This window comes from Thermobia domestica, chromosome 17 (assembly GCF_964235325.1).
Source record: "Thermobia domestica chromosome 17, izTheDome1.hap1.1, whole genome shotgun sequence".
NCBI classification, from domain to species: domain Eukaryota; kingdom Metazoa; phylum Arthropoda; class Insecta; order Zygentoma; family Lepismatidae; genus Thermobia; species Thermobia domestica.
The window spans coordinates 113,376,022-113,397,130 of NC_137470.1; the positions used below are offsets into that span (position 1 = coordinate 113,376,022).

General features: G+C 35.5%; 1 long non-coding RNA gene across 2 annotated transcripts; it reads right to left on the bottom strand.

The window, feature by feature from the left end:
• Positions 1 to 6,877: 6,877 nt before the first annotated feature.
• LOC145674651 (uncharacterized) lies at positions 6,878 to 15,433 on the bottom strand. Of its 2 annotated transcripts, XR_014129009.1 has the most exons (3): positions 14,500 to 15,433; positions 11,445 to 11,561; positions 6,878 to 7,378 (listed from the first exon to the last, which is right to left on the bottom strand). It is a non-coding gene; the product is annotated as an uncharacterized LOC145674651 (long non-coding RNA). The 2 variants fall into 2 exon arrangements; XR_014129008.1 differs by lacking the exon at positions 14,500 to 15,433 and having other exon boundaries at positions 11,445 to 11,887.
• Between the last annotated feature and the right edge of the window lie 5,676 nt (positions 15,434 to 21,109).

The window sequence follows — 21,109 nt, forward strand, 5'->3', positions numbered from 1 at the left end:
CTGGTGGCTTCCATTACAAAATTCAGCACGGAAAAAATGATAGATTCAACAATATTATTTGGTCTAGGAATTAATTCGTGCGGGTGGACAAGAGATGGCGCAACGAACGGAGCGTCCCACAGTTCCGTGTATCCACACATGTGTTGCAAACCCCTGTCATCGCGTATCGTTCGTAATATAGGGCAGTGGATTAAAGCGTCAACAACACCAGTTTGTAGTTAAGTGAACATGGCGCAATTTGTGCCTGATAAAGTGTTTTTGCGGGGTGTCCTGCTGCATTACTTTAACATGCAGAAAAGTGCGACTGAAAGTCATCGTATTTTGGTGGAAGTGTATGGTGACCATGCTCTAGCTGAGCGAACGTGTCAGAAGTGGTTTGCACGGTTTAGAAGTGGTGATTTCGGCTTGGCAGACCAAGAGCGAGCTGGACAGCCAAAAAAAATTTCAAGACGAAGAATTGACAGCATTGCTCGAGCAGGATTCGTGTCAAACGCAGGAACAACTTGCAGCAGCATTAGGCGTTGATCAAACAACAGTCTCCAAACGCTTGAAAGCCATGGGAATGATTCAAAAGATGTCACATTGGGTTCCACATGAATTGAAAGACAGAGACGTTGAAAGACGAAAAACCATTTGCGAATTGCTGCTTCAACGACAGAGCAGAAAGGGGTTTCTGCATCGAATTATTACGGGTGATGAGAAGTGGATCCATTACGAGAACCCTAAACGAAAAATGGCCTGGGTGAAACCAGGTGAACCAGGTCCATCACAACCAAAACGAGATATTCACTGTGCAAAGGTTATGCTGTGCATATGGTGGGATATGAAAGGTGTGGTGTACTATGAGCTGCTGCAACCGGGTGAAATTATGAATGGAGAACGTTATCGACGACAATTAATGCGTTTGAAGCAAGCTCTGGCCAGAACACGACCAGAATGGGAGAACAGACATGATAAACTTATTGTTCAACATGATAACGCTCGCCCACATGTCGCAAAACCGGTCAAAACCTATTTAGAAAATGTCGGATGGGAAGTTTTACCCCACCCGCCGTATTCACCAGACGTTGCTCCTTCGGACTACTACTTGTTCGATTGCATGAACAACGATTTGATTGGACAGCGGTTTACTTCTTCAGAAGATATCGAAACATGGGTCTCTGACTGGATCGCTTCCAAGGATGAGGACTTCTTTCGCCACGGAATCCGTACATTGCCTGACAGATGGGCGAAAGTGGTGGCTAGCGATGGACAATATTTTTCTTAAGGTATTTATGTATTTTGTGTTTGTACTACAGCTTCAATGTGTGCGTACCAACCGCACGAATTAATTCCTAGACCAAATATTTTTCTTAAGAGTGATAAATTCAGGATATTTCTTCTTCTTCTGAATATGATAAATTCAAGAATTTTCGGAATATGTCAAAGTTGAAGAACAGCTATTTTACAGTCACATGTTTCTCTTCTTCACGACGAAATCTAAAACGAAAGGGAAAGAAAGCTCAATAGATTCTTTAATCAAATTCATGCAAAAACGGGCATAAGTTCTGATTCTTGGTTAGTTTAGTTATTATAACGTTTAGTAGTTAAAAGTAAAACAAAAACCAGGATTGGACTAAAGTAACCTTCTCTGATATCTGAGCATATTGAATTGTTACTGGAAATATTTTTCATATGAATAAGGAAAGTGCAGTATTTTGTGCAACCAGGGTTTTCAGAGAACAGAGAAGCTATTGATTTTAACGGACACGTAAGAAACAGAACAATATCGATAGAATAACATAGCTCAGATACATGCACATACAATTGCACACAAGAAATCTTGTAAGAAGCTTGCATGTACGTTATTATTATTATTCGGACATCTTTTTGAAACACATTTTCCAATGAATACGAAATCTTACCACTGATAGAAAAGAGCGAGATGCAGAGAATTATTTTCCCAAAAATCAGTTAGAACCATAAGGTACCATTATTATTATTATTATTATTATTATTATTATTATTATTATTATTATTATTATTATTATTATTATTATTATTATTTCTATTTTTATTTCTATTTTTATTTCTATTTCTTCAGTAAGTAGGTAGGAGTTTTGAGGCCTGAACAAAGAAACATTTAATGACTTGTCTTCTTAACTTAGTTTGATGTGAAAAGCCTAGCTTGGCGCAAAAATTAATGGGTGCGAATTTAGAACCTACGTTTTACACTACTTTTAGCGAATAATAAACTTGACTTAGATATGTTTCTTTATACATATTGTGAATACATTGTTTCAAGTGTTAATACTGTACACAAAGTAATATTTTGTATTTTAGCATTTGAATTTCGTATTTATTTCTTCAAAAGATAATTTTATACTGGTCTTTTGCTGAAACAATTCTTGAGAAATATAATGCATTGTGATGTAAAAATGTAAATACATAAGAGCCATGATCATCTGAGCTAATGTGGACCTAACCAACTTCGGATAATCGGAAGTCGTATAATACAGACTTTCTTCAGAATGAAGAGTAGTACTGTAGTGAATAAAAGTAAAAATTCACAGTACAATATTTTTCAAAATTACATCGTAAAATAGTACTTAAGTTTCGAAGATTATTGACAGCAATACACATGATTTGAGCTCTTACATTATTACTCACGGAGGCACGAAGCTTTATAAGGAAGAGAAACTAGAGAAGGAATGGCTAGATTTTCCTAATACGACAGCGAGAGCAGCTCAATAGCCATATGTGTTAGAGCTTTACGCTAGTGATCCTAGACTAGGACGTTCGACCCTTCTCGATTTGTCTTGTACTTTTGATCTTATTTTTGTCAATTTATACCAGTTGCCCCATTGCCCCAGCTCCTCCTGGTACACTGCAACGCGCGCCATTTAAAACGCAAGTTGTTTGCTCCGGCTTTTATATATATATATGACCACACCGGTTAACCAAGAACTGCGTTAGTCGGGACTTGGATAATCGGGCTCTATCGTAATCAATAATGATGCCAGTTTATATATCATTGCTGTGGTAAATTATTGTCCCCTGTGATTTAAGACAATACGTGACAGTATTAGAAAATTCACTTTAATTTCTAACAGTGATAACATTACTTAAACTTAACCCAAGGTTAGTTTTCTTAACAGAGAATCTCATGTTTACGGTATTTGTTGTCAGTTATATTTTTGTCGTTAGTAAGATATATGATTTTACAAGCTCATGTAATATGTTTTTATGTATTTTATGTATATTAATCGTATTTATTTATTTACTAGGTAAGCGTGGAAAACTAATTTACATTCGTTATAAGTGACTAATAGCGATAACTTGGTTTGACATAAGGTGTGATGTTTAACAATTTGTCCAATTATATCTCTTATACCTGAACTAGATTTTTTTCGTTAAAAGTTATACTATTCATGCATCAAATGATTTAACATATAACTTGGTCAAAGTATGATTTTTTTATTATTTATTTTTTAAAACATATTCGAGTCCACTTCATAATTTGACAACTAGAATGTATGGTAGACTTGCCCTTATTAGTAAATCATTTTATTTATTTAGCAGTTTGATTTTTGTAATAATATTTACAAAATTGAACTGATGTCGTACCTACCGGCACTACAGCCCTGTGTAAGACTGGCCGTCCTTCACCTTTTCTACTTTAACTTCTTTCCAGTTTTATATTTTTACCTTTTACGAAAGAGTGAACATTAAGCTTTGATGTAAGTTGGGGAAATCAGCAGTAGAGACTTACGAGAGACCACGATATTTTATTTACCTCGGGAATGCCTTATCTCGTAATTGTGTGTTTGAATGGTACACTCGATTTCGTGATAGGCGTGAAGGCGTTGCTGATACCCCAGGTGTGGAAATCCATCAATCATTCCTTCAGATGATAATGTAGAGCGTGTTCACAATCTGCTGCAATCAGACTACCGTCGCATGACCTTCTACATGATGGAGGATGTGCTGCTTATCAACCGCGGATCATTCTTGACATAAACAGTTCCGATTATCTTGTAAGTCTCTGCTGCTGATTTCCCTAACTTACAGCGAAACTTATATTCGCTCTTTGTTCCATATGTGAATCCATAACAATGGGAACCAGAATGTGTTAGATGACAAATGTGTAGAAGGGCACATGCTCTATTTATCAGATCTTCGCGTGTTGTGCAAGATAAGAATATCATGGATAATCTCATATAATAAACAATGTTCTGTAATTAGCAGTTACAAAGTACTAGTAGCAGTCCTGGAGCTTTATTGTCAAATCTTGTACTTCACTGCGTGACATATTCTAATTTTTGTTAAAGAAGAGTATACGAAGTCAGCTATATCTCTTATTTAATGAGTCATTTCATTCATGATACAATTACACATAGAGTTATTTTTTGTCTCTTGTAACAATACGAACGTTTTATTGTTTTCAATAATTTTTATATTTACTGTTGTTACAGTTGCGCATTTAACGAAACATTTAAGGCGCATATTGTGTGTCTATACTTCTAAAGTTTGAAATACTAATAATTGTATACAAAAGGATTGAGCCAGTGTACAGGCGCCCTAATTAAAATAAATAATCTTCTGATTAAGGTAATGCAAATTAAATAAGCATGAAATATAATAATGTAATATACACTACTTTATATGTTTTTATAAGGACACAAAGAACCTTCTTAAACTTGGGCCAGTGCATCTTTTTTTTTTTTTTTTTTTTTTTTTTTTTTTTTTTAATTTTTCTAAGTTGTGTGATTTTATAACACCATCTAGTATTAATTCAGACGAGTGAAATCTTGGTGCTGTAACCCTTTAAAACTGAAATTACTAAATGTGTAATTAAATGTTATATAGTATAAATCTTGCCAGTGTATTGATAGATACTAGTTCTCTTTTTAGTACTAGTCTATTTACGAATAATATTTTGTTATAACAGGTGTACTTCATATAAAGATGTATAATATTTTATAAAGTGTACCAAAGAATTTTCACTGTGGCAAATATATATTGTCAAATAAAATTTGCTTAATTTTCCAAAAACTGATGTTTATTATATACGAAAGAAATCCCTATTTAAGTTTTTAGTTCTTAACTTTTTTCTTTTTTTTTTTTTTAATATAACATTGAAAATGAAAGTAACATGTATCATACTGTAGTCTTCCGCAAATCTTCAATTGGTTCTTTACAAACTATATATTTAATAGTTTGTTTTATAATATATTAGAACAGAGGAAAGAAGTATTTATAGAAAGCAATTAGCGTTTACTACACCAAAAGGAGACGAAACTACATTCTAAAGCTAGCATTATTTCAAAACATTATTTATAATCTTCTAGTTTTGTGTCTGATATCCAACCACGAGATCTGAACGCGTAGATGTAGATACTGCCCATAGGTTAAGTCCCCGTATCTTTCAGTAGTCAAACAGGAAAATTCCTTTCAACGGTGGAACATTATAAGTTTCAAGATAGAATGGACTTATCACCAAAATGCGTGTCCATTAAAGTAATCTTTTGGCCGAATATGTCCAATCTTAAATTAAAACTAGCCATATATGTATATATATTGAAAAGAGTTAGAAAAGCCTTTATCCAGCAGTAGATTGACAGCAGTTGGTAAATTCAGAACATTTTTTTCAGCTCAAAATGACACAATCAATGAATACTAACCTCTTATTCCATCTAATATATTCGTGATAATACCAACTTTTGCATATTATATACTATAATTAAACAATAAACTAATTAATCGCTGAGCAAAGTAAATCAATTTGATTGTAAAACTATTATCTTGTGACAGCTTCTCCAACTAAATACTTGATAAAAGAGTCTAATTGACGAAGCTATCATAAGATAGTTTTATAATAAAATTGATTTGCTTTGCTCAATGATTAGTTTATTATTCAACTGTTACCCTTGTACTAGAGTCCGGTTCTTATGTTTTCCTTGTAGGTTTTACTTTTTTTCTATCACGTTTTCGGTTATACGTTTTAATTTTCCTAATAAAACTACTTTTGTCCCATTGTTTTAAATGAATGAATGAGATGATAGTCCTAGGCATAGATGATAAATGCTTTAAAGGTCAGTGAGAGTTCATTGAACGTCTAAGAAGGAATGCATTACTGTTAAATAAGTGCAAAATTTTCATTAAAATACCGTATTTACGCGATTCTAAGACGCACTTTTTTTTGTCTTTTTTTTTGGGGGGGGGATTCCAAGATCAAGGTGTGTGTTAGAGTTCAGTTATGCAAATTTAGGCCAGATTAAATGGAGTTTTGCCAAAAATTGCTAATCCTGTTACCATTCTGTAAAAAATGTGTATTTGGCCTAAAAAAATGGAAAAATAGTGATGCCGATGAGGAAACAGATGACGAGCAGTAACGTGTCAGTCTTGTTTTTGCGACTGTAAGTGCAAAACAGAAGAAAATAAACAAGTAAGGAAGTGTTGTACTGTAATTACATTTGGGGAAAAAAAAGTACCAGCAGATGCACATGAATATACCGTAAATTCCAGCAGTAAGTTCAATGTTTCTTTATTTTCCCATAACATTATTTGCTTTCCCATGTTTATTGATCTTTTTTCTCCCATTCTTTAAAATCAATGGAGTTTAGGGTTTTTCATTTTCGCCAAGGGTGCGTCTTACATTCGAGGATTTTTTTTCCACTTTTTCCTTAAAAAATTGGGAGTGCGTATTACATTTGAGGGCGTCTTAGATTCGAGTAAATACGGTATTTTTAAAAGGCATCAAAGGTTTGTGTAATGTATCTGTTTCTTTCTTTCTTTTTTTTTTAAACAAAAATGTCCCAGTTTTTAATTTTAATTATTTTGCTTTGCTATCTGAAACCATATATGTTTGTAATATGTGAATTTTGAATATCGCATGTCGCTAAAAATATTTCCTTTTCTCTTTCTCTCTAAAACATATGGCATCTGTAACCCTTACCCTTCAATCTAGAAAATACATACAAGTAATACAATCCCCATTAATCATTTCTGGCATTTGGTAAAGAATGTTTGCTTTTCTGGAATAGAGTACTCCGTTTGTAGCCGGTGAGAATTTTTAATAAAATCAAACAGAATGTGACTATTCGGCCTCGTTAAAGAAGGTCGCAGATATATTGTCCAGGACATCATTAAACTGCCTTTAGTCATACTCTTTGCAAGAACCAACAACTCCACAAACAAAACTTAAAAAATCTCACTTAATCAAAACAACCTTATCTTCCTAAGCGATTCTTGTTTTCCGCTTCTTCTCGCCGGGTCGTCTCTTCTGAATCGGTTGTCTCTTTCGATTTGCACTTTTAGGTAGAAGGCTTTGAGGGATCTCTTGCATTCCCGAAACTGGACTTTCGTCGTGATCATCACTTCCTGACTCTTGAACTTCCTAATAGTAACATATACTTTATTACTAAAATACTACATTATTAAGTTCTATTAATACATTATTAAAATAAAACTAAGATATTTATAGATATTACAAATTAACCAATATTTGTGTTAAAAGGAGCGTAAGGGCCATAAGATGTTCTCTAATATCGGAATTTCTTTATTTTAATACAACTGCAAGTTTAAAGGGGTAATAATCTGTCAAATGTAAAGCATATAATATACATCATAAAATAACTTCTGCTCATCTAAGTAGAGAAGTGTCAAAACTGTATTCTGTTAAATGATTGAGAAAGAAGCTTAATCGGATTATCATGTTAACAAAATCATGAATTTTATGGTCATTTTCTCATAAAAATACAATTGTCTCCGATTTACTGTTCAATTAATGGCAGTTGTTTGTCAATCAGACATCAAACATCAACGAACAATTATAAACTTCTCCGCCCAGCGACTTACGTAAATGAGTAGCTCTATATTTTCTGCTCATTATATATTTAAGGAGAAAATTAACTCTATCATACTTTTGGCCGTGATTCTTTTCTCGTAGCTCCCTAACTTAAAAATTATAGAGCCTAGGTCATGTTTCAAGAAATTACAAATAAATCAATGTAAGTTCTATTTAAATATTGGTGATTCCAAACAGTGCAGTGTATACACAACGAATTTTAGAAGATAGAGAGTGGTATGAGAAAGATTACCAGTAGTTCTTCAAGTTGCTTTTCTAACATCTGTTTGGTAGATCACACAGGATTTAAAAAAAAAAAAAAAAAAAAAAAAAAGACACATCTACATATAATACAACGCGGTTTTGTATATATAATACAATAAAGTAATTCTCTGAAGCAGGTATGGGAAACAAGTTAATTATATAGAAATAATGAGAGCAGAATCACAAAACAAAACAAAAATAAAACAAAGAAAAAAGAAAAAAATAAACACTTTTCCGATAAAAGCATCAGAAGTAAGAGTAGAAACAAAGGACGACAGAAATAGCACAGGAAACTAACTGACAAGCGTTTGGTCTGGCGCAGTATTTGCGTTCAGAGATATGTGACAGTATCCTTCCGTTGAATATGAAGAGACTATAGGAAGATAAAAGTCATGGAGTGTTTGTAAGAACACGGGGAAGTAGTAGTAAATGTAGTAAAAGAACGAAGTACAATTGTGAAAATACGGGATATCCTTCGCACTACGGATAGCTGCCTGTTTGATCTGTTAACCAAGTTGGATCTATATATATTAGGGTGGCCCTTAGTTTTCGACTTCCATTTTTTTTTTTTTTGTGCTCTCACCCTCTAAAATGGTTCCATATCCGATCAAAGTAACTCAGGAGAAAAAATAACTCAATTGAATAATATTAAATGGTATTTCAAGCTACCTAAATTTTAGAACTATTTACAATATATAACGCAAGGCATATCTACGTGCAGAAGTGTACAGGGTGACAAGATATAACCCGGACGAATGTTTGTTACCATGCATCTATTAAGCCGAAAAAATTCAGCAAAATAACACGTAATACCATGAGAATGGGTATTTAGGAGCAACATATTCAGCCGGCTTCGAAGTGGCCGCCCTTGACGGCGATAGAGAGGTCCAAACGTGTTCAAATGTTCGGCGATGGGCCGCAGGTGCTAGGACGACAGTCGATTCCACTCACGACGCAGATTGCTTCGGCCACTCCAATCTTTAGTGGCGTATACTGCATTCCCTGGCTTCCAAAATCGACTATACACCGTAGTCGATGGGGTTGAGATCCAGCAAGTAGGACGGCCATTGCGCGGACCAGATGTCCAGAAAATGAGTTCTGCAAAGTTCTTTCTTCCGTTTCGCCCTGTGAGCCGGAGAGAGTCATGTTGGAAAGTCCATTCTATATCGCCTAAGTGCCGCTTGGCACACGGAAGTACCACGGTCTCGAGATTGTCGCTTCGGTATACCTTGTGGTTGATCTTGACCCATGATCCATGAGCACCAGAGGAGTCTTGCCGCTTTCGCAAATTGCTCCCCAGATCATGGCCAATTGCGGACTTTAACGGTGTTCGACGATGGCTGAGGTGCCGGGAGCCTCTGCGGACCAGGTCCTGTCTTTTTGGTGGTTGTGTTCCTGCTCCACGTTGGATAGCTTTTCGTCGATGAAGAGAATGCGCTCCCATCGCTGACCTGCGGCCCGGCACTCCAGAAGGCGGCATCCGAGTCACACGTGCTTATTTGTGTCCGTGAGCAGCTAAACTGTTTAGAGCTTGTAGTCTTGAGGTTGTGTCCCCTTTTCACTATTTGCCGCACTAGTTTTCGGTTGATCCCTGTCTCACGAGCGATTTTTCTCATGGAGACACTCGAATTTCGTTGCACTCGCTTTTTGATGATCTTGCGGTTCCTGCACGTGTTGATGGTGCGCTTTCATCCTTTTCCGGGATGGTCGCCTTCATGGCCGAGTTCCTGAAATCGCGAATTGCGTCTGAGACTGTCGGCTTTGGAACACAAACAAACGAACAATTTCTTATTGACGCTTTCCTTGACGAAACAGTTCCAACGTTGCCCTACGTTTGGTTGCCATTTTGAAACAAAAAATAAATTCCTCGTGCGGAAACCGAAAAAAAAAAAAAAAACATATACAGGTACAAAAGAATCCAACAAAACAACACTCATTTGGCTACAGGACACTACATTCCTGGCAGGCTATGCCAAACTTTGTACGGGTTATTTCTTGTCGCCCTGTATGTAGACATATTTATATGTCCGAAGAAGTCCATTTTTAACATCTTGTATACAAAGCATTTCGAAATAGTTATTTTCAGTGCAAAAAATTTTCCAGATACCTTGTCCTTCGTTCCGTATTAGGGAAATGAATAAATTCTCTTGGGGAAGAAGGAATGTTAACGGATAAAAAAAAATAAATAAAAAATAAAAAAATAAATAAATAAATACAAAAATAAAAAAATAAACAGTTGATAATTGTTAGATGATAATACTACTTAGTGCACAAGATCCATAAGTTCTTAATCAGAAGTGGAAACTCAAAACGAAACTACATTCAAGAGCAGTAAAAATAACAAGAAATTAAATATTAATGACTATACACTTCTAACCGTGTCAAGATCCAAATAAATGTGCAAACATGTAAAATGCTGTTACTCTATAAATATTAAAATTCGGAAATTTGAAAGAATAGAAGTTTAAAGTAACTCAATTCATATCTACAATGTGACTTAAAGGTCATTAGTGCAACACGAAGTACTGCCACGTTTCATATAGCTTCGGTGCTGAACGGGACAATACACTGTAATACAATCAACTAATATTTTAAAAATGAGATTTGAATTCGTGAGTCTGAAAAATGAGTTCCACTATTTTCATTGATCTATAGCATTAGAATTTATAGTTTAAAGAGAATGTAAATTTAAGACATCCTTTAAACAGGATTGGCAGAAGAATTTTTAACAGTAGCTATTAAGAATATATGTTTCTTAGTTGGAGGTTAACGTCTCTAATGAGAAGTGAATCTGCAGCTTAACGTGGAATCCAAACCACAGGAGATCCCGCCGGGAATTGAACCCGAGTCCCCTGCGCTGTAAATATGTTTGTATTTGATATTAATCAAACTTATTCTGTATCTATGTAAATGAAAATGAAAGTGACTATGTTTGGGACTTCGTACGTCTTGAACAACTCGACCGATCTCGATTAAATTTTAAACCTAGATGAGGTTCGGGACTGGGATTTTTTTTTTATCACTTTGACGGTGCAAGCTAGGAGAGGGGAGGGATATATATAAATGATGGAAAATGACTGATATTACTGCCGAATCCATAGTTTTCGGGGTCGTTGAGATGAACAGTGATACTTTCGATGCCGTTTAAATCCAAATTCAACCTCGCAACTTGGAGGAGGGGGGAGATACATAAAAATCATGGAATATGACCAATATCAAGGAGCCCTTTAGTAATAGTGAAAAGTGACTGACTAACGAAACATATTACTATTTTTTCTTATTTAAACCCAGCGAAGCGGGTAATTGACTCTAGTTACTTTCTGACAAGCTATTAGTTCATAACCTTTCTTACCTCCTCCTCCTCTGACGAGCTGGATGCTACAGGCTCCACCAAATACACTATGTTTCGGCCCCAACTGACTTTTTTCTTTTCTTTTGTATTCTCGCTTCCACTTTTGCGTATACAACTCTTCAAAATAAATATAATATACATTAACTTAGAAACTCAATTTGTTCCTAAAAATTACATCCACTTCTCTCCAAATTTATATACTTATTGTTTAATATAGTTTGATTATTTTTTATTTATTTACAGGTATTATACATATAGGGTGTTTCAAAACAACATTGACAACATTTGGGAGGTGATTCTTGACACCTAGATAAGACAAAATGTATAGACCAACCTGGGTGCACAAACGCTTCCTTTCGGAGTTATAGGTTGCAGAAAACATAAAAAAAAAAGAACTTTATATTTCCATAACTTCAAAACTATGGGACCTGCTATAGCCGGGTCAAGACTCCACTTAGGAACTAATATGTGCCCTATCCAAATATCCAAGTTTTACAATCCTGCGGTACTTCCGCAACAATTTTTATAGAGGTAGTTGATGAGTACTTCAAATTATGTGCCCGTATTGCAAATTCTCTCCCAAATTCCCTCTGTGAGTGCCTTAGGATTCTGAAACATGTATTTTCAGATAGCGCACATATCAGTTCCTATGTGAAGTTTTGTTCCGCCTACTATAGGTCGCATAGTTTTGGAGTTATGGACCTTTAAAGTTCATTTTTTCATGTTTTCGGCAGCAAAAGAACCATTTGTGCACCCAGGTTGGTCTATACCTTTTGTCTTATCTTGCTATCAGGAATCATCTCCCAAACGCTGTCGGTGTTGTTTTGAAACACCCTGTATATATGCAATGGCGGATCTCAGATGTTTATCTATTGAAGTTTTCGAAGTTGACCTGAAATAGTATCAGGTTTGTGGCAGCTTCATGAATTGAAATAATTCAGTATGAGAAACTGAGAAAAGGGTGAAAATTTTCTGAGCAATGGTGCGAGAGAAGGAAAAAAAGATTTAAAATAATTTACTATACAGGTTGGAGCGTACAAGGTTTCGAAGTAGAAGGGAGAATAAGAAAGAAAAAAAAGTAGTAGTAAAAGATATATGGGGATATCTGCATTAACTGAAGTGCAATCTCTTATTATTATATTTACAAAATTACAATTTTTAGTTATGCACTTTTCAGATGTTTTATAACATTATGAATGTAATATATATTCAGGATTAGTCTACAATCAATATTGACATTATTGCATCTAAAGCGGGATGACATTTCATGAAATGAAAATTACAACACACCGTTGTTTTTACACATTTTCGGATATCTAAAAATAAACATAAAATTTAAAATATCTAGAAAGATTCTAATATGGCAGACTATCGACGAGTAAAGTTTTGATCAAGATTACAAAATACTCACTTGTAATTAATACTACAGAATTCCTACTGATCTGGAGAAATCTATTTCCCTGACTTTCATGGCAGGATGACGTTGACAAATAAATAATGAATAAATAACGGTGAATATTTATATATGAGAACATTTATTCTATAGAGACAAATAATACATACGTACATTCCACTTACTCTCCATACAAATTTGAACAACGTCCATTATAATGGTTGGCTAAGCTGAAATTCGTATACAATTAGTGTTAGAAAACATATATTTTATAAAATTTTCCCGACTTTCCCTGATTTTGTCTTTTTCCTTGAATTTCCTTGACCTCCACCATTTTCCCTGACTTCCCTAACCAGTAGGAACCCTGTACTACATACGGGTGGACATGACTATTCCTGCTTATGATCAAAACATTATGTCATCCATGACTGAAAATGAAATTCGAACTTTGGAATAAAATTAAAATGCGCCCTAGATATCCCAAAAGATTTGTACAAAGAAATGGGACAATCTGTAAAAAGAATCATGAACAACAATCGAAATAGTGTAACTCTATCCATTATGACTCTGGAACTTATTACGTGAATGAAAACTTCTCTGTTCGGAGTAACACATTTATTTCTTAAAACTGCAACAATATGTTGTAACATTTTCGACAGAGTCAATGAAAACAGTTAAACATTACTGTGACTTTAATAAATAAGTGTGTTACTTTGGTCAGAGAAGTTTTCATTCACGAAATATTGTAAACCGTGCGTAGTTTTTCTCATGTTTAAACTGAAATTGTACAAAAAGTGACAGATGAAATTAAGTGGAATCGTATGCAAAAACTCAGCATATCTATGAGCCTTCTTTTGTGTAAATACCTTCACAATTGAATTGCTTGATGCAGAAAGAAGAAGGAGTCAATGTTATTTTAATTTCTTCGATATAGCTTATGTTTCCGGAATTGGTCTAACAGCAATCGGCACACAATGAGTAATGAAACAATGGAAGTCAAGGACTTCAAATGGGGAAGACTAAGTGGTAGTGATAAAGAAAAGACAAGAAGTGGAAGAATTCTAGAATTTAAACGGTTTTATTCCTGTTATAAATTTCCTAGCTGATGACTCATCCTGTTTCTGCAGTCAGCAGTTCATTTGTTTTATTCATATTAAAATTTAAACAACACGACATCTGTCAGATAAAAATGAAGCATATATAAAAGTTAGCAATATCATAAATATATTAATTTGTATTTGTCTACACTCTGTTTCAAGAAGGCACTCTACTGTATTGAAATGTAATTGGAATCCATCTTTTTATATTTGTATAACATTTATCTTTGATTGGGTACAGGTACGACAGAACATCAAAGCGAGGCAGGACGTTTATATGTTATAACCTACAAGAGAAGAATCTATTTCGCAGTGACATCTAATGTGCGTTTAAGAAATTTTAGTGGAGATAATATCGTGAGCGCTACTTGAGACAGGTAAACGGATAATAGCTGCTATAACACATATCTTGTGGATTTTCAACACTGACTAATCAGCAAATATGTGACGTTGATATCTGTCTGGATTCTAACTATTAATAATTCTCTTTATAGCAATAATGTGGCAACAGGGTGATACTTTTTACGAAGTCGGGAAAATTTTGTCACACATTTATCAATTTTACCTTTAGTGTCATTTCTCCATCTCTTGTGTGGTCTGCTACAACATCAACAGCAATTTTTAGTTGCTCACGGAGCGTTACAGCGGCGTCTAATCGTGATTTACATCCGGAGCAAATATATTGTGGAGTGTGCTCCTTCTCTTCCAGCTATAAAAGTACAATTTTGTATACATTTTAATGAAAATCATACAATGGTGTTCAAAATTCTAGTTTATAGACTAATACCATAAGCTATAAATAATCACAGAATTCAATTTTCAGGAATCTCATCTTCACTCAGTTAATCAGAGCAATGGAACTTCAATGCAAAGATACTCAGCTAAGATGGTGTTTGTTGCTAAACATTTTATTCTCACCGAGCATTTAAGTGATATTAGAATAGCAAACCAAGGAGAAAAATGTTTAATGCTCGTAGAACGACTCCTTAACCCTCACGGTTAATCCACTGAAAGCAACTACTCTTATTAATTTTTTGAAATTTATTATGGAATAGTAAATAAAAGAATGTTACAAGGCATCCCCTGTAAAAGAATGTTACCCTGAAACAAGGCATCCTTTTTGTAGTAAAGTGGTCGGCTGTGACATTTTTAAAAAATCCTGCAATTTAAGGAAAAACATGGCTGTCTCAATAGAAATAAATAAAGAAATGATTATATAACAGAATGAACGGTGCAGGCTTTGTCTGTTTAGAATTTGGAACAAATTTCCATGCAGTAAAGACTAGCAGCGTTCTCTGAATGATGAGCAAGTGTGTAGCTCAATGTAAAGTGTACTTGACTTTAGGAAAAGTGATCAATGTCATTTCCTTGTGAATACACAAATCTTTCTATTCCTGAATCGTAATGTGACTGGGTAACTACTTAAATTAAGAAATGGTGTACTTACTTTGAGCAAACGCGAAATTATGGTACAGCTATATGTCTTCTTCTAAACGTGATTTATTTGCTGATGTCACCAATTGTTATATTACTGGAAGATGGCGAAAAGATGTTGAAAACAACTTGAACGTCGATTAATTGATTGCTTAAATGCCAATAAACTTGTTTTAAATACTGACAAAACAAGTTTTCTTAATTTTTATATTCCTTTCCAAAATAAACATATTCCTTATGTAGTGATAAATTTAAAAAAATCAACTAAATTTCTTCCAAAGTTGATATAAAGCAACATTGGACTGAACATATCTTTTAACTGAACAAAAAGATAATTAGTATTTGTTTCGGTCCTCCTAGAATAAGAGGTAATGTTACAATACAAGTATCATTTTCAGTCTACTATGCAGAATCTCAATCATTATTGAGTTATGGTATTATGTTCTGGGGTTGGTCCAGAGAATGTATTTCATTTAGAGAAGAAATCATTAAGGGCTACGTTCGAATCGTTGCCAAAGACTTCTTGTAACCCTATTTTCTGAGAACTAAATTTTTACTTCTTCCTTGTTTATTAAAAAAAAAATGTGGATAATGAACACTTGTTTATCGAAAATAGTCATGACGTAACTACAATGCTCGACACATTAATAAATTACATGTTATTACTCAAAATTTCTCATTTTTTTAAATATATATTGTACGAGAATTTTTAACAAGTTACCCGAATTTTTACAATAAAAGAGGAATATCTCAGTCTATATGTAAAGACAATACCTAATTTTTAACAGTCACGCTAGTTGGGTTACCTGCCTGGCACAAATAGATGGCACTATTGTGCAGGAAATTTACTGGTTTAAAACTGGAACTTCTCAACTGCATTGTTTTAATTTAACTATTTCAAGCTAGGACAAGCCCCATAACAATATTTAGATTTGAGCAATAATATTTGCGTATCTCTAGAGCAGCGTTTCCCAATCTTTTTCAACTTGCGGCACACTACGGGTGTAACTTGAATTCTCGAGGCACACTTAGAGATATTATTATTATTATTATTATTATTATTATTATTATTATTATTATTAATATTATTATTATTATTATTAGTATTAGTATTAGTATTAGCCCTATTATTATTTGCAAATATAAAATACCATGGTATTTTTTTTTCCTGTGATTACTGATATCCTTCTCACAGAGATGAAAGCTCGATCACTGGTTTTCCCCATGCTAATTCATTATGCTTATTTTTTATTCTAATTTTAAAACAGAAAACAATTGCAATGAAATAAAGAACTCAGATTTTTAAAAATACACTTTCTTTTTCGAAAACTGTATCCAACCTTTCACTAAGAACGAAGATCACTAAATAACGAACGAACAAACAAATGTCTTGTACTTTTAACTTTGCTGTTTTAACCAAAACCGGTGCATATTATCGCAATCACACAGCTTGCGATGCGTGGAAGTCAAAATACAGCTATTGAACAAAGTGTTGTTCTGTCATTCACGTGCGAATGAGTGTTCTACGAACGTTCATTTGACGCGTACAGTACAAGTGCTTCCATTTCTCGGTGTTAGTATGACTCTCAATTGAAGCGTAACATAGCAGCTAACCGTGGGAATGTGTATGAGCCGAAATACTGTCTGCTACACAGTAATAGATATAGAATAATATATTACAATTACAGTATTTTTTTTCCATGGTAGAAATTCATAGTAATGTGAAATACAAAAATATACATTTTTTTTCTATGTCTTGCAATTTGGTTGCTATAGAATTAATAATTTTGTTTCGATTTCCTCGCGGCACACCAGCAGCCCATTCGCGGTACACCGGTTGGGAAACGCTGCTCTAGAGTAATATATTATATTTAGTCTCGATGCTAACGTCCTCATTAAATCTCAATCAATCAATCAAGTAATATATTATGACGATTTAATTGCAACTAAAACTGTATTGTTTCAATTAAATTATTTGGAAGTGGGTAGTGATGATGCTGAACAAGAATATTGTTATTAGGCAATGGCCGTGAACATATATGGACATTAATAGTTGGTGAATAAACTAAAAAAAAAAAGAATTGATAATTGTGAACAATTAGAACTTTTAGTTAAGCACGTAACTTAAAGTGTATAGTGAGATGAAGAGTTGGGGGAATACCTATCAATGTCTAAATTATAGAAAAGAAAATGCTGAATCAACGTAAAATACGCTGCTGGACACTACAAGTATAATACCAACAAGGAGAAGAGATAAGAGCTCCAAATGTGGCAGACAGCTTAAGGTACAAATGTGAAATGATTACAGTTACCGCTTTATTTGATGTGACAGTACAAGTGTCGAGCGCGGAAGTCCGCCAAAGGTTCAAAGGTCAGTCCACCATGGATGTTTAGAACGTCTAACATACGATGAATGGGGGTGCTGTGGCTCAGTGGTAGAGCGTTCACCTCCGGTGCTTGGGGTCCCTGGTTTGATCTCATCTCGCGCCGTGTGGACTTTGTGGTGGACAAACACCGTGCTTGTGAGTTTTCTCGGGGTTCTCCCGTTTCCTTCCACTTTCTTCATTCCACCCTTTCACTCATTTCTCATTATCACCGTCTCCTTTAGCCTAACCGGCATAACCGTGGGTCGTTAAACTTAAAGATTTCATTTCATTTCTTTTTATCATACGATGAGGCATACAGAGCATAAGACCTTACGATATGAGAAGACGTTTGTCTGTGAATTGTAGCTCGGAGAGGTCTCTGGTCCGCGATACGTCATGCAACCATGGATCAGGCATGTGCGATCGGCCCCAAATCAGATGTACTAGCAGGAAGCATTAAAACATTGTCTCTACCCAGAAAATGTACGGCTTGTATGCCTATTTATGAGGTTGCGCTTTATCTGTTGGACAATGGCTCCATGAAGAACATGCAACAATGGAATCACAACCGGGTCCAACACCACATACATGTTCCATTAGCAAAGAGCAATGTGTATTACAAGAAAGCAGTCCAATCCAATGCCTAGTGCCGAACGTATATGACGATGTAGAATTCAAACCACCTAGCTTCTTGTCATGGTACAGAGAGACACGGATATAGCCATTATGTTACTAAACGCAGAAATAGAAGTGGGATTTGTCCGAGAAGATGATGCCATGCTATTCTGCTCACCGTGCGAGACGTTCACAGTACCATTCTAGCAGCACACGTCTATGCTGTACAATCAAAGGGAACTGTGAGCCCCGGATAAATATTCCTCGCCTAGCCAGACAACGCTGAGGTGTAACTGTGGACACTGTTGCACAAAACTCAGAATTCATGCACCAGTATTGGTGATGTTACCGATCAGCCTTATTCATACGTAGAAGAAGTCAGTCCTTTCGGTCCGTGATATGAAGCAGCCGTTAGATTCATGCACACGGTTGTGTATTGCTTTCCTGAAGATAGCAACAATCTGGCTAGCAAATCCATTCAATACCATAGATACCAATGTCAGAGAATAATCCGCAGTCGAGAAACGTCACAATTCTTCTCGGTCAAATACGGAAGGCTGCTGGAATTGTCGTATTCGACGATGAGACATTATTCAACTGTCCAGATACATTCACGTCAATCTAATACTAGCCACTTCTAGAGAGATCCCTGTTTCGCCTCTGGTTAGGGTTGCTATAATTTTGGATTCAAAATACGGACAAGCCTTAAAATGACGACCCATCGAAGAGACAGTGCCTAAACATAGAATAAATATTTTGAAATTTCTTAACTAAAAATCGCCTTTTTACATTATCACACAATTGTTTACTGTAATACTTAAAACACTATTGGAAACTAACATGTTTCATAGTTTTTTCGTTAACACAAACACAATAAATCATGCAATTAAATCACGTATATTGAATCTAACTAAAACAGAACCTGGAATAGAAAAATGAGACACTTTTTAAAAACATAACCTACTTTATTAATGTAATGTAAATAAAATAAAGAGTTTGCTTGTCTGTCTGCCTGTGTACGGCCTAGTGACCAAACGAGTGGACCGAGTGTTACCAAATTTTGGTCAGGGTTGCCTTGGTCCAGGCCCCAGATCAAGATGAAACTTTTTTTTTTTAAATTTCGAACCAGGGGGCGTTTACCGGGACCGGCCTGGGGACCAGACAAATTGACCGAGAGTTACCAAATTTTGGTCACGGATACCTTGGTCCAGGCCCCAAATCAAGGCGAAGCGCTTTTGTCAAAATTCGAACCAGGGGGTCTCAGGGGGGCGTTTACCGAGACATGTAAAAGTAGTAGAAAATGACATATATTAGTGTCGATTTCATAGTTTTCGCGGTCACTGAGATCAATGGTGAAACTCCGATCGCATTAACTTCCAAATTCACCCTATTTTGCTGCGGGGGTAACCGGGGGGGGGGGATACCGAGATATGTAAAAGTAGTCCAAAATGACCGATATGAGTGTCAAATCCATAGTTTTCGCGGTCGCTAAAATGAATGCTGATACTCCCACAGGAGTTGACTTCCAAATACAGCCCCCATGTGAAGGATGGGTATATTCAGCTAGTAGTAAATAAATATAGGAAAGACACAATTCTTTTCGCCCGAGATTTTAGCGATTCTCGACTCAGAAATTTCCGGGCAGCTCCAAAAACTGTCAAATACGTAGCTATTGGAAAATATCCTATTAGAAGCTTTCTACGATACGGACACGGACCCAAAAATACAAACAGTCCGTACAAAATACGGACATATGGCAACCCTACCTCTGGTTATTATTTTCATATGCCATGCGCACTTGTTGTGTAGCAGAGCTTCACTGGTACTAAGCATTTTATTGCCCTTCCATCCCTACACGTTCCGCACATATGGGGTCAATCCAATACCTTATCATTCGTGAAATGAAATAAAATTTTAGCATAATGCCCCGCGATTATGCCCTTTAGGTTTTAGACCCACACAAAAGGATTGCCGCGTGAGTCAAGGAAGAATGAGTTTATTTGTCTAGTGGTGTATAAATAGTAGACTACCATTTAATTAAATGTTTCTTGGCTCGCGTGATGAATGAACTCGCGTTGCATAAACAAGGCCTTAGGCTAAAGAAGACGGATGATTAATGAAAGTCAATGATAGTGAAATCATTTTTTTCTTTCCCACCAGGAATTGAACTCTGGACCACGTGCATCATCGGCGCATGCACTAGCCATTAGACCAGAGTGAAGGCTGCCTCATTCTTGGTGTTGAATTTTTAATGTCCAGCAATTAATTTCGCACTTCTTAGTTTCGTATACACTACCTCTTCCCGCTGCTATAGTGGCTCGCGTGCGTCTTTGGTAAACGGAATCCTAGGTTCGACTTCCGGTGAGAGAACCTTGAAATTTGAATGCATTTCGGTGGCTCTCATTCCACCTTTAACTCTAGGTCTACTTCTTATATAGCTTCGGTGCTGAAAGGGAAGCTAAAACCTCATTTCAACCATCCAACTAACAATAATTCCTAGCTTTTTCTTTCAGTCTTTTGTATATTTGGTCAATACTCAATGCTCTTTAGTTGTAGCATTGAGAACTCCTGTTCCTCTTAGCTCCAGTAATTCAAATTAAAAGCGTGAAACGAAATATGAGAAGTTCACGGCTCATATAGCCTCGCTGCTGAAAGGGACGCTAAACATCAATCATCAAGAAGTTCACGGCTGAAACGGTGTAATTTGAAAGCTTGCCGCAGTAGAAATGAGGTCGTAACTAATATTTGTTAAGTTTCATA